Source organism: Phyllobates terribilis, unplaced genomic scaffold (genome assembly GCF_046119375.1).
Source record: "Phyllobates terribilis strain yellow unplaced genomic scaffold, ASM4611937v1 Scaffold_1__5_contigs__length_1240528914, whole genome shotgun sequence".
NCBI lineage: Eukaryota > Metazoa > Chordata > Amphibia > Anura > Dendrobatidae > Phyllobates > Phyllobates terribilis.
This window is the reverse complement of record NW_027362761.1, coordinates 1,002,689,651-1,002,704,686: the sequence shown is the minus strand read 5'-3', so window position 1 is coordinate 1,002,704,686 and position 15,036 is coordinate 1,002,689,651. Positions and strand designations below refer to the sequence as shown.

At 28.6% G+C, this 15,036-nt stretch overlaps 5 non-coding genes across 5 annotated transcripts; all 5 read right to left on the bottom strand.

The window, feature by feature from the left end:
• Positions 1-5,095: 5,095 nt before the first annotated feature.
• On the bottom strand, positions 5,096-5,167 carry TRNAC-GCA (transfer RNA cysteine (anticodon GCA)). The gene has a single exon. It is a non-coding gene; the product is annotated as a tRNA-Cys (tRNA).
• Positions 5,168-8,898: 3,731 nt separating this feature from the next.
• TRNAC-GCA (transfer RNA cysteine (anticodon GCA)) lies at positions 8,899-8,970 on the bottom strand. The gene has a single exon. It is a non-coding gene; the product is annotated as a tRNA-Cys (tRNA).
• A 2,295-nt stretch (positions 8,971-11,265) lies between these two features.
• Positions 11,266-11,337, bottom strand: TRNAC-GCA (transfer RNA cysteine (anticodon GCA)). Its single transcript has one exon. It is a non-coding gene; the product is annotated as a tRNA-Cys (tRNA).
• Positions 11,338-12,212: 875 nt separating this feature from the next.
• TRNAS-GGA (transfer RNA serine (anticodon GGA)) lies at positions 12,213-12,285 on the bottom strand. The gene has a single exon. It is a non-coding gene; the product is annotated as a tRNA-Ser (tRNA).
• A 402-nt stretch (positions 12,286-12,687) lies between these two features.
• Positions 12,688-12,760, bottom strand: TRNAS-GGA (transfer RNA serine (anticodon GGA)). The gene has a single exon. It is a non-coding gene; the product is annotated as a tRNA-Ser (tRNA).
• Between the last annotated feature and the right edge of the window lie 2,276 nt (positions 12,761-15,036).

Below are 15,036 nucleotides of genomic sequence, written 5' to 3'. Positions count from 1 at the left end.
ATAAGAACTTTACAAAGTTTTACATTGTGATTATTTTTTCTTTCCGATGCATTTTTCTTCTCTAAAAATCTTTAATGAATTCAAAAAGTACAAACAAATAATCAGGAATTTTTATTTTACAAGTCAATTCTTAGTTTTAGAGTCTTCCAAAGTGCTAAAAGTATCATCTTATAGATTTTTTTACATTGACTTTTTACAGACAACGTTTTTCGACCTTTTGGCTGATTTTTTAAATAGATTTCATATGAAGAAAGCACATCAATATGCATTCAACGTTATATGCCTAAAATGTTTTAATGGATAAACAAGTAATAAAGATAGAATTATTTGGTTTAAAAAGATTTATCTTCAGGGGCACTCAGAGTTGAACCAAGGATCTCTTGATCTGCAGTCAAAAGCTCTGCCACTGAGCTATACCCCCAAAACTTAAGTAATGCTCACTCTTTTTTTTTTTTTTTTTAAATTACATTAAAGCTATAAGAACTTTACAAAGTTTTACATTGTGATTATTTTTTCTTTCCGATGCATTTTTCTTCTCTAAAAATCTTTAATGAATTCAAAAAGTACAGAAAAATAATCAGGAATTTTTATTTTACAAGTCAATTCTTAGTTTTAGAGTCTTCCAAAGTGCTAAAAGTATCATCTTATAGATTTTTTACATTGACTTTTTACAGACAACGTTTTTCGACCTTTTGTCTGATTTTTTAAATAGATTTCATATGAAGAAAGCACATCAATATGCATTCAACGTTATATGCCTAAAATGTTTTAATGGATAAACAAGTAATAAAGCAAGAATTATTTGGTTTAAAAAGATTTATCTTCAGGGGGCACTCGGAGTTGAACCAAGGACCTCTTAATCTGCAGTCAAATGCTCTGCCACTGAGATGTACCCCCAAAACTTAAGTAATGCACACTCTTTTTTTTTTTTTTAAAATTACATTAAAGCTATAAGAACTTTACAAAGTTTTACATTGTGATTATTTTTTCTTTCCGATGCATTTTTCTTCTCTAAAAATCTTTAATGAATTCAAAAAGTACAGACAAATAATCAGGAATTTTTATTTTACAAGTCAATTCTTAGTTTTAGAGTCTTCCAAAGTGCTAAAAGTATCATCTTATAGATTTTTTACATTGACTTTTTACAGACAACGTTTTTCGACCTTTTGGCTGATTTTTTGAATAGATTTCATATGAAGAAAGCACATCAATATGCATTCAACGTTATATGCCTAAAATGTTTTAATGGATAAACAAGTAATAAAGCAAGAATTATTTGGTTTAAAAAGATTTATCTTCAGGGGGCACTCGGAGTTGAACCAAGGCCCTCTTAATCTGCAGTCAAATGCTCTGCCACTGAGATATACCCCCAAAACTTAAGTAATGCACACTCTTTTTTTTTTTTTTTAAATTACATTAAAGCTATAAGAACTTTAGAAAGCTTTACATTGTGATTATTTTTTCTTTCCGATGCATTTTTCTTCTCTAAAAATCTTTAATGAATTCAAAAAGTACAGACAAATAATCAGGAATTTTTATTTTACAAGTCAATTCTTTGTTTTAGAGTCTTCCAAAGTGCTAAAAGTATCATCTTATAGATTTTTTACATTGACTTTTTTCAGACAACGTTTTTCGACCTTTTGGCTGATTTTTTAAATAGATTTCATATGAAGAAAGCACATCAATATGCATTCAACGTTATATGCCTAAAATGTTTTAATGGATAAACAAGTAATAAAGCAAGAATTATTTTGTTTAAAAAGATTTATCTTCAGGGGGCACTCGGAGTTGAACCAAGGACCTCTTGATCTGCAGTCAAATGCTCTGCCACTGAGCTATACCTCCAAAACTTAAGTAACGCACCCTCTTTTTTTTTTTTTAATTACATTAAAGCTATAAGAACTTTACAAAGTTTTACATTGTGATTATTTTTTCTTTCCGATGCATTTTTCTTCTCTAAAAATCTTTAATGAATTCAAAAAGTACAAACAAATAATCAGGAATTTTTATTTTACAAGTCAATTCTTAGTTTTAGAGTCTTCCAAAGTGCTAAAAGTATCATCTTATAGATTTTTTTACATTGACTTTTTACAGACAACGTTTTTCGACCTTTTGGCTGATTTTTTAAATAGATTTCATATGAAGAAAGCACATCAATATGCATTCAACGTTATATGCCTAAAATGTTTTAATGGATAAACAAGTAATAAAGATAGAATTATTTGGTTTAAAAAGATTTATCTTCAGGGGGCACTCAGAGTTGAACCAAGGATCTCTTGATCTGCAGTCAAATGCTCTGCCACTGAGCTATACCCCCAAAACTTAAGTAATGCACACTCTTTTTTTTTTTTTTTTTTAAATTACATTAAAGCTATAAGAACTTTACAAAGTTTTACATTGTGATTATTTTTTCTTTCCGATGCATTTTTCTTCTCTAAAAATCTTTAATGAATTCAAAAAGTACAGAAAAATAATCAGGAATTTTTATTTTACAAGTCAATTCTTAGTTTTAGAGTCTTCCAAAGTGCTAAAAGTATCATCTTATAGATTTTTTACATTGACTTTTTACAGACAACGTTTTTCGACCTTTTGTCTGATTTTTTAAATAGATTTCATATGAAGAAAGCACATCAATATGCATTCAACGTTATATGCCTAAAATGTTTTAATGGATAAACAAGTAATAAAGCAAGAATTATTTGGTTTAAAAAGATTTATCTTCAGGGGGCACTCGGAGTTGAACCAAGGACCTCTTAATCTGCAGTCAAATGCTCTGCCACTGAGATATACCCCCAAAACTTAAGTAATGCACACTCTTTTTTTTTTTTTTAAAATTACATTAAAGCTATAAGAACTTTAGAAAGCTTTACATTGTGATTATTTTTTCTTTCCGATGCATTTTTCTTCTCTAAAAATCTTTAATGAATTCAAAAAGTACAGACAAATAATCAGGAATTTTTATTTTACAAGTCAATTCTTTGTTTTAGAGTCTTCCAAAGTGCTAAAAGTATCATCTTATAGATTTTTTACATTGACTTTTTACAGACAACGTTTTTCGACCTTTTGGCTGATTTTTTAAATAGATTTTATATGAAGAAAGCACATCAATATGCATTCAACGTTATATGCCTAAAATGTTTTAATGGATAAACAAGTAATAAAGCAAGAATTATTTTGTTTAAAAAGATTTATCTTCAGGGGGCACTCGGAGTTGAACCAAGGACCTCTTGATCTGCAGTCAAATGCTCTGCCACTGAGCTATACCTCCAAAACTTAAGTAACGCACCCTCTTTTTTTTTTTTTAATTACATTAAAGCTATAAGAACTTTACAAAGTTTTACATTGTGATTATTTTTTCTTTCCGATGCATTTTTCTTCTCTAAAAATCTTTAATGAATTCAAAAAGTACAAACAAATAATCAGGAATTTTTATTTTACAAGTCAATTCTTAGTTTTAGAGTCTTCCAAAGTGCTAAAAGTATCATCTTATAGATTTTTTTACATTGACTTTTTACAGACAACGTTTTTCGACCTTTTGGCTGATTTTTTAAATAGATTTCATATGAAGAAAGCACATCAATATGCATTCAACGTTATATGCCTAAAATGTTTTAATGGATAAACAAGTAATAAAGATAGAATTATTTGGTTTAAAAAGATTTATCTTCAGGGGGCACTCAGAGTTGAACCAAGGATCTCTTGATCTGCAGTCAAATGCTCTGCCACTGAGCTATACCCCCAAAACTTAAGTAATGCACACTCTTTTTTTTTTTTTTTTTTAAATTACATTAAAGCTATAAGAACTTTACAAAGTTTTACATTGTGATTATTTTTTCTTTCCGATGCATTTTTCTTCTCTAAAAATCTTTAATGAATTAAAAAAGTACAGAAAAATAATCAGGAATTTTTATTTTACAAGTCAATTCTTAGTTTTAGAGTCTTCCAAAGTGCTAAAAGTATCATCTTATAGATTTTTTACATTGACTTTTTACAGACAACGTTTTTCGACCTTTTGTCTGATTTTTTAAATAGATTTCATATGAAGAAAGCACATCAATATGCATTCAACGTTATATGCCTAAAATGTTTTAATGGATAAACAAGTAATAAAGCAAGAATTATTTGGTTTAAAAAGATTTATCTTCAGGGGGCACTCGGAGTTGAACCAAGGACCTCTTAATCTGCAGTCAAATGCTCTGCCACTGAGATATACCCCCAAAACTTAAGTAATGCACACTCTTTTTTTTTTTTTTTAAATTACATTAAAGCTATAAGAACTTTAGAAAGCTTTACATTGTGATTATTTTTTCTTTCCGATGCATTTTTCTTCTCTAAAAATCTTTAATGAATTCAAAAAGTACAGACAAATAATCAGGAATTTTTATTTTACAAGTCAATTCTTTGTTTTAGAGTCTTCCAAAGTGCTAAAAGTATCATCTTATAGATTTTTTACATTGACTTTTTACAGACAACGTTTTTCGACCTTTTGGCTGATTTTTTAAATAGATTTTATATGAAGAAAGCACATCAATATGCATTCAACGTTATATGCCTAAAATGTTTTAATGGATAAATAAGTAATAAAGCTAGAATTAATTGGTTTAAAAAGATTTATCTTCAGGGGGCACTCGGAGTTGAACCAAGGACCTCTTAATCTGCAGTCAAATGCTCTGCCACTGAGCTATACCCCCAAAACTTAAGTAATGCACCCTCTTTTTTTTTTTTTTTTTTAATTACATTAAAGCTATAAGAACTTTACAAAGTTTTACATTGTGATTATTTTTTCTTTCCGATGCATTTTTCTTCTCTAAAAATCTTTAATGAATTCAAAAAGTACAGACAAATAATCAGGAATTTTTATTTTACAAGTCAATTCTTAGTTTTAGAGTCTTCCAAAGTGCTAAAAGTATCATCTTATAGATTTTTTGCATTGACTTTTTACAGACAACGTTTTTCGACCTTTTGGCTGATTTTTTAAATAGATTTCATATGAAGAAAGCACATCAATATGCATTCAACGTTATATGCCTAAAATGTTTTAATGGATAAACAAGTAATAAAGCAAGAATTATTTTGTTTAAAAAGGTTTATCTTCAGGGGGCACTCGGAGTTGAACCAAGGACCTCTTGATCTGCAGTCAAATGCTCTGCCACTGAGCTATACCCCCAAAACTAAAGTAATGCATACTCTTTTTTTTTTTTTTTTTAAATTACATTAAAGCTATAAGAACTTTACAAAGTTTTACATTGTGATTATTTTTTTCTTTCCGATGCATTTTTCTTCTCTAAAAATCTTTAATGAATTCAAAAAGTACAGACAAATAATCAGGAATTTTTATTTTACAAGTCAATTCTTAGTTTTAGAGTCTTCCAAAGTGCTAAAAGTATCATCTTATAGATTTTTTACATTGACTTTTTACAGACAACGTTTTTCGACCTTTTGGCTGATTTTTTAAATAGATTTCATATGAAGAAAGCACATCAATATGCATTCAACGTTATATGCCTAAAATGTTTTAATGGATAAACAAGTAATAAAGCAAGAATTATTTTGTTTAAAAAGATTTATCTTCAGGGGGCACTCGGAGTTGAACCAAGGACCTCTTGATCTGCAGTCAAATGCTCTGCCACTGAGCTATACACCCAAAACTTAAGTAATGCACACTCTTTTTTTTTTTTTTTTTTAAATTACATTAAAGCTATAAGAACTTTACAAAGTTTTACATTGTGATTATTTTTTCTTTCCGATGCATTTTTCTTCTCTAAAAATCTTTAATGAATTCAAAAAGTACAGACAAATAATCAGGAATTTTTATTTTCCAAGTCACTTCTTAGTTTTAGAGTCTTCCAAAGTGCTAAAAGTATCATCTTATAGATTTTTTACATTGACTTTTTACAGACAACGTTTTTCGACCTTTTGGCTGATTTTTTAAATAGATTTCATATGAAGAAAGCACATCAATATGCATTCAACGTTATATGCCTAAAATGTTTTAATGGATAAACAAGTAATAAAGCTAGAATTATTTGGTTTAAAAAGATTTATCTTCAGGGGGCACTCGGAGTTGAACAAGGACCTCTTGATCTGCAGTCAAATGCTCTGCCACTGAGCTATACCCCCAAAACTAAAGTAATGCATACTCTTTTTTTTTTTTTTTTTTTAAATTACATTAAAGCTATAAGAACTTTACAAAGTTTTACATTGTGATTATTTTTTCTTTCCGATGCATTTTTCTTCTCTAAAAATCTTTAATGAATTCAAAAAGTACAAACAAATAATCAGGAATTTTTATTTTCCAAGTCAATTCTTAGTTTTAGAGTCTTCCAAAGTGCTAAAAGTATCATCTTATAGATTTTTTACATTGACTTTTTACAGACAACGTTTTTCGACCTTTTGGCTGATTTTTTAAATAGATTTCATATGAAGAAAGCACATCAATATGCATTCAACGTTATATGCCTAAAATGTTTTAATGGATAAACAAGTAATAAAGCAAGAATTATTTGGTTTAAAAAGATTTATCTTCAGGGGGGCACTCGGAGTTGAACCAAGGATCTCTTAATCTGCAGTCAAATGCTCTGCCACTGAGATATACCCCCAAAACTTAAGTAATGCACACTCTTTTTTTTTTTTTTTTAAATTACATTAAAGCTATAAGAACTTTAGAAAGCTTTACATTGTGATTATTTTTTCTTTCCGATGCATTTTTCTTCTCTAAAAATCTTTAATGAATTCAAAAAGTACAGACAAATAATCAGGAATTTTTATTTTACAAGTCAATTCTTAGTTTTAGAGTCTTCCAAAGTGCTAAAAGTATCATCTTATAGATTTTTTACATTGACTTTTTACAGACAACGTTTTTCGACCTTTTGTCTGATTTTTTAAATAGATTTCATATGAAGAAAGCACATCAATATGCATTCAACGTTATATGCCTAAAATGTTTTAATGGATAAACAAGTAATAAAGATAGAATTATTTGGTTTAAAAAGATTTATCTTCAGGGGGCACTCAGAGTTGAACCAAGGACCTCTTGATCTGCAGTCAAATGCTCTGCCACTGAGCTATACCCCCAAAACTTACGTAATGCACGCTCTTTTTTTTTTTTTTTTTTAAATTACATTAAAGCTATAAGAACTTTACAAAGTTTTACATTGTGATTATTTCTTCTTTCCGATGCATTTTTCTTCTCTAAAAATCTTTAATGAATTCAAAAAGTACAGACAAATAATCAGGAATTTTCATTTTCCAAGTCACTTCTTAGTTTTAGAGTCTTCCAAAGTGCTAAAAGTATCATCTTATAGATTTTTTACATTGACTTTTTACAGACAACGTTTTTCGACCTTTTGGCTGATTTTTTAAATAGATTTCATATGAAGAAAGCACATCAATATGCATTCAACGTTATATGCCTAAAATGTTTTAATGGATAAACAAGTAATAAATCTAGAATTATTTGGTTTAAAAAGATTTATCTTCAGGGGGCACTCGGAGTTGAACAAGGACCTCTAGATCTGCAGTTAAATGCTCTGCCACTGAGCTATACCCCCAAAACATAAGTAATGCACACTCTTTTTTTTTTTTTTTTTTAAATTACATTAAAGCTATAAGAACTTTACAAAGTTTTACATTGTGATTATTTTTTCTTTCCGATGCATTTTTCTTCTCTAAAAATCTTTAATGAATTCAAAAAGTACAAACAAATAATCAGGAATTTTTATTTTACAAGTCAATTCTTAGTTTTAGAGTCTTCCAAAGTGCTAAAAGTATCATCTTATAGATTTTTTACATTGACTGTTTACAGACAACGTTTTTCGACCTTTTGGCTGATTTTTTAAATAGATTTCATATGAAGAAAGCACATCAATATGCATTCAACGTTATATGCCTAAAATGTTTTAATGGATAAACAAGTAATAAAGCAAGAATTATTTGGTTTAAAAAGATTTATCTTCAGGGGGCACTCGGAGTTGAACCAAGGATCTCTTAATCTGCAGTCAAATGCTCTGCCACTGAGATATACCCCCAAAACTTAAGTAATGCACGCTCTTATTTTAAATTACATTAAAGCTATAAGAACTTTAGAAAGCTTTACATTGTGATTATTTTTTCTTTCCGATGCATTTTTCTTCTCTAAAAATCTTTAATGAATTCAAAAAGTACAGACAAATAATCAGGAATTTTTATTTTACAAGTCAATTCTTAGTTTTAGAATCTTCCAAAGTGCTAAAAGTATCATCTTATAGATTTTTTACATTGACTTTTTACAGACAACGTTTTTCGACCTTTTGTCTGATTTTTTAAATAGATTTCATATGAAGAAAGCACATCAATATGCATTCAACGTTATATGCCTAAAATGTTTTAATGGATAAACAAGTAATAAACATAGAATTATTTGGTTTAAAAAGATTTATCTTCAGGGGGCACTCAGAGTTGAACCAAGGACCTCTTGATCTGCAGTCAAATGCTCTGCCACTGAGCTATACCCCCAAAACTTAAGTAATGCACCCTCTTTTTTTTTTTTTTTTTTAAATTACATTAAAGCTATAAGAACTTTACAAAGTTTTACATTGTGATTATTTTTTCTTTCCGATGCATTTTTCTTCTCTAAAAATCTTTAATGAATTCAAAAAGTACAGAAAAATAATCAGGAATTTTTATTTTACAAGTTAATTCTTAGTTTTAGAGTCTTCCAAAGTGCTAAAAGTATCATCTTATAGATTTTTTACATTGACTTTTTACAGACAACGTTTTTCGACCTTTTGGCTGATTTTTTAAATAGATTTCATATGAAGAAAGCACATCAATATGCATTCAACGTTATATGCCTAAAATGCTTTAATGGATAAACAAGTAATAAAGCTAGAATTATTTGGTTTAAAAAGATTTATCTTCAGGGGGCACTCGGAGTTGAACCAAGGACCTCTTGATCTGCAGTCAAATGCTCTGCCACTGAGCTATACCCCCAAAACTTAAGTAATGCACACTCTTTTTTTTTTTTTTAAATTACATTAAAGCTATAAGAACTTTACAAAGTTTTACATTGTGATTATTTTTTCTTTCCGATGCATTTTTCTTCTCTAAAAATCTTTAATGAATTCAAAAAGTACAGACAAATAATCAGGAATTTTTATTTTCCAAGTCACTTCTTAGTTTTAGAGTCTTCCAAAGTGCTAAAAGTATCATCTTATAGATTTTTTACATTGACTTTTTACAGACAACGTTTTTCGACCTTTTGTCTGATTTTTTAAATAGATTTCATATGAAGAAAGCACATCAATATGCATTCAACGTTATATGCCTAAAATGTTTTAATGGATAAACAAGTAGTAAAGCTAGAATTATTTGGTTTAAAAAGATTTATCTTCAGGGGGCACTCGGAGTTGAACAAGGACCTCTAGATCTGCAGTTAAATGCTCTGCCACTGAGCTATACCCCCAAAACATAAGTAATGCACACTCTTTTTTTTTTTTTTTTTAAATTACATTAAAGCTATAAGAACTTTACAAAGTTTTACATTGTGATTATTTTTTCTTTCCGATGCATTTTTCTTCTCTAAAAATCTTTAATGAATTCAAAAAGTACAAACAAATAATCAGGAATTTTTATTTTACAAGTCAATTCTTAGTTTTAGAGTCTTCCAAAGTGCTAAAAGTATCATCTTATAGATTTTTTACATTGACTGTTTACAGACAACGTTTTTCGACCTTTTGGCTGATTTTTTAAATAGATTTCATATGAAGAAAGCACATCAATATGCATTCAACGTTATATGCCTAAAATGTTTTAATGGATAAACAAGTAATAAAGCAAGAATTATTTGGTTTAAAAAGATTTATCTTCAGGGGGGCACTCGGAGTTGAACCAAGGATCTCTTAATCTGCAGTCAAATGCTCTGCCACTGAGATATACCCCCAAAACTTAAGTAATGCACACTCTTTTTTTTTTTTTTTTAAATTACATTAAAGCTATAAGAACTTTAGAAAGCTTTACATTGTGATTATTTTTTCTTTCCGATGCATTTTTCTTCTCTAAAAATCTTTAATGAATTCAAAAAGTACAGACAAATAATCAGGAATTTTTATTTTACAAGTCAATTCTTAGTTTTAGAGTCTTCAAAAGTGCTAAAAGTATCATCTTATAGATTTTTTACATTGACTTTTTACAGACAACGTTTTTCGACCTTTTGGCTGATTTTTTAAATAGATTTCATATGAAGAAAGCACATCAATATGCATTCAACGTTATATGCCTAAAATGTTTTAATGGATAAACAAGTAATAAAGCAAGAATTATTTGGTTTAAAAAGATTTATCTTCAGGGGGCACTCGGAGTTGAACCAAGGATCTCTTAATCTGCAGTCAAATGCTCTGCCACTGAGATATACCCCCAAAACTTAAGTAATGCACGCTCTTTTTTTAAATTACATTAAAGCTATAAGAACTTTAGAAAGCTTTACATTGTGATTATTTTTTCTTTCCGATGCATTTTTCTTCTCTAAAAATCTTTAATGAATTCAAAAAGTACAGACAAATAATCAGGAATTTTTATTTTACAAGTCAATTCTTAGTTTTAGAATCTTCCAAAGTGCTAAAAGTATCATCTTATAGATTTTTTACATTGACTTTTTACAGACAACGTTTTTCGACCTTTTGTCTGATTTTTTAAATAGATTTCATATGAAGAAAGCACATCAATATGCATTCAACGTTATATGCCTAAAATGTTTTAATGGATAAACAAGTAATAAAGATAGAATTATTTGGTTTAAAAAGATTTATCTTCAGGGGGCACTCAGAGTTGAACCAAGGACCTCTTGATCTGCAGTCAAATGCTCTGCCACTGAGCTATACCCCCAAAACTTAAGTAATGCACCCTCTTTTTTTTTTTTTTTTTTAAATTACATTAAAGCTATAAGAACTTTACAAAGTTTTACATTGTGATTATTTTTTCTTTCCGATGCATTTTTCTTCTCTAAAAATCTTTAATGAATTCAAAAAGTACAGAAAAATAATCAGGAATTTTTATTTTACAAGTTAATTCTTAGTTTTAGAGTCTTCCAAAGTGCTAAAAGTATCATCTTATAGATTTTTTACATTGACTTTTTACAGACAACGTTTTTCGACCTTTTGGCTGATTTTTTAAATAGATTTCATATGAAGAAAGCACATCAATATGCATTCAACGTTATATGCCTAAAATGCTTTAATGGATAAACAAGTAATAAAGCTAGAATTATTTGGTTTAAAAAGATTTATCTTCAGGGGGCACTCGGAGTTGAACCAAGGACCTCTTGATCTGCAGTCAAATGCTCTGCCACTGAGCTATACCCCCAAAACTTAAGTAATGCACACTCTTTTTTTTTTTTTTAAATTACATTAAAGCTATAAGAACTTTACAAAGTTTTACATTGTGATTATTTTTTCTTTCCGATGCATTTTTCTTCTCTAAAAATCTTTAATGAATTCAAAAAGTACAGACAAATAATCAGGAATTTTTATTTTCCAAGTCACTTCTTAGTTTTAGAGTCTTCCAAAGTGCTAAAAGTATCATCTTATAGATTTTTTACATTGACTTTTTACAGACAACGTTTTTCGACCTTTTGGCTGATTTTTTAAATAGATTTCATATGAAGAAAGCACATCAATATGCATTCAACGTTATATGCCTAAAATGTTTTAATGGATAAACAAGTAATAAAGCTAGAATTATTTGGTTTAAAAAGATTTATCTTCAGGGGGCACTCGGAGTTGAACAAGGACCTCTTGATCTGCAGTCAAATGCTCTGCCACTGAGCTATACCCCCAAAACTTAAGTAATGCACACTCTTTTTTTTTTTTTTTTAAATTACATTAAAGCTATAAGAACTTTACAAAGTTTTACATTGTGATTATTTTTTCTTTCCGATGCATTTTTCTTCTCTAAAAATCTTTAATGAATTCAAAAAGTACAGAAAAATAATCAGGAATTTTTATTTTACAAGTCAATTCTTAGTTTTAGAGTCTTCCAAAGTGCTAAAAGTATCATCTTATAGATTTTTTACATTGACTTTTTACAGACAACGTTTTTCGACCTTTTGGCTGATTTTTTAAATAGATTTCATATGAAGAAAGCACATCAATATGCATTCAACGTTATATGCCTAAAATGCTTTAATGGATAAACAAGTAATAAAGCTAGAATTATTTGGTTTAAAAAGATTTATCTTCATGGGGCACTCGGAGTTGAACCAAGGACCTCTTAATCTCCAGTCAAATGCTCTGCCACTGAGCTATACCCCCAAAACTTAAGTAATGCACACTCTTTTTTTTTTTCTTTTAAATTACATTAAAGCTATAAGAACTTTACAAAGTTTTACATTGTGATTATTTTTTCTTTCCGATGCATTTTTCTTCTCTAAAAATCTTTAATGAATTCAAAAAGTACAGAAAAATAATCAGGAATTTTTATTTTACAAGTCAATTCTTAGTTTTAGAGTCTTCCAAAGTGCTAAAAGTATCATCTTATAGATTTTTTAAATTGACTTTTTACAGACAACGTTTTTCGACCTTTTGGCTGATTTTTTAAATAGATTTCATATGAAGAAAGCACATCAATATGCATTCAACGTTATATGCCTAAAATGCTTTAATGGATAAACAAGTAATAAAGCTAGAATTATTTGGTTTAAAAAGATTTATCTTCATGGGGCACTCGGAGTTGAACCAAGGACCTCTTAATCTCCAGTCAAATGCTCTGCCACTGAGCTATACCCCCAAAACTTAAAAAATGCACCCTCTTTTTTTTTTTTTTTTTTTTTTTAATTACATTAAAGCTATAAGAACTTTACAAAGTTTTACATTGTGATTATTTTTTCTTTCCGATGCATTTTTCTTCTCTAAAAATCTTTAATGAATTCAAAAAGTACAGACAAATAATCAGGAATTTTTATTTTACAAGTCAATTCTTAGTTTTAGAGTCTTCCAAAGTGCTAAAAGTATCATCTTATAGATTTTTTACATTGACTTTTTACAGACAACGTTTTTCGACCTTTTGGCTGATTTTTTAAATAGATTTCATATGAAGAAAGCACATCAATATGCATTCAACGTTATATGCCTAAAATGTTTTAATGGATAAACAAGTAATAAAGCTAGAATTATTTGGTTTAAAAAGATTTATCTTCAGGGGGCACTCGGAGTTGAACAAGGACCTCTTGATCTGCAGTCAAATGCTCTGCCACTGAGCTATACCCCCAAAACTTAAGTAATGCACACTCTTTTTTTTTTTTTTTAAATTACATTAAAGCTATAAGAACTTTACAAAGTTTTACATTGTGATTATTTTTTCTTTCCGATGCATTTTTCTTCTCTAAAAATCTTTAATGAATTCAAAAAGTACAGAAAAATAATCAGGAATTTTTATTTTACAAGTCAATTCTTAGTTTTAGAGTCTTCCAAAGTGCTAAAAGTATCATCTTATAGATTTTTTAAATTGACTTTTTACAGACAACGTTTTTCGACCTTTTGGCTGATTTTTTAAATAGATTTCATATGAAGAAAGCACATCAATATGCATTCAACGTTATATGCCTAAAATGTTTTAATGGATAAACAAGTAATAAAGCTAGAATTATTTGGTTTAAAAAGATTTATCTTCATGGGGCACTCAGAGTTGAACCAAGAACCTCTTAATCTCCAGTCAAATGCTCTGCCACTGAGCTATACCCCCAAAACTTAAAAAATGCACCCTCTTTTTTTTTTTTTTTTTAATTACATTAAAGCTATAAGAACTTTACAAAGTTTTACATTGTGATTATTTTTTCTTTCCGATGCATTTTTCTTCTCTAAAAATCTTTAATGAATTCAAAAAGTACAGACAAATAATCAGGAATTTTTATTTTACAAGTCAATTCTTAGTTTTAGAGTCTTCCAAAGTGCTAAAAGTATCATCTTATAGATTTTTTACATTGACTTTTTACAGACAACGTTTTTCGACCTTTTGTCTGATTTTTTAAATAGATTTCATATGAAGAAAGCACATCAATATGCATTCAACGTTATATGCCTAAAATGTTTTAATGGATAAACAAGTAATAAAGATAGAATTATTTGGTTTAAAAAGATTTATCTTCAGGGGGCACTCAGAGTTGAACCAAGGACCTCTTGATCTGCAGTCAAATGCTCTGCCACTGAGCTATACCCCCAAAACTTAAGTAATGCACACTCTTTTTTTTTTTTTTTTTTAAATTACATTAAAGCTATAAGAACTTTACAAAGTTTTACATTGTGATTATTTTTTCTTTCCGATGCATTTTTCTTCTCTAAAAATCTTTAATGAATTCAAAAAGTACATAAAAATAATCAGGAATTTTTATTTTACAAGTCAATTTTTAGTTTTAGAGTCTTCCAAAGTGCTAAAAGTATCATCTTATAGATTTTTTAAATTGACTTTTTACAGACAACGTTTTTCGACCTTTTGGCTGATTTTTTAAATAGATTTCATATGAAGAAAGCACATCAATATGCAATCAACGTTATATGCCTAAAATGTTTTAATGGATAAACAAGTAATAAAGCAAGAATTATTTGGTTTAAAAAGATTTATCTTCAGGGGGGCACTCGGAGTTGAACCAAGGATCTCTTAATCTGCAGTCAAATGCTCTGCCACTGAGATATACCCCCAAAACTTAAGTAATGCACACCCTTTTTTTTTTTTTTAAATTACATTAAAGCTATAAGAACTTTAGAAAGCTTTACATTGTGATTATTTTTTCTTTCCGATGCATTTTTCTTCTCTAAAAATCTTTAATGAATTCAAAAAGTACAGACAAATAATCAGGAATTTTTATTTTACAAGTCAATTCTTAGTTTTAGAGTCTTCCAAAGTGCTAAAAGTATCATCTTATAGATTATTTACATTGACTTTTTACAGACAACGTTTTTCGAATTTTGTCTGATTTTTTAAATAGATTTCATATGAAGAAAGCACATCAATATGCATTCAACGTTATATGCCTAAAATGTTTTAATGGATAAACAAGTAATAAAGATA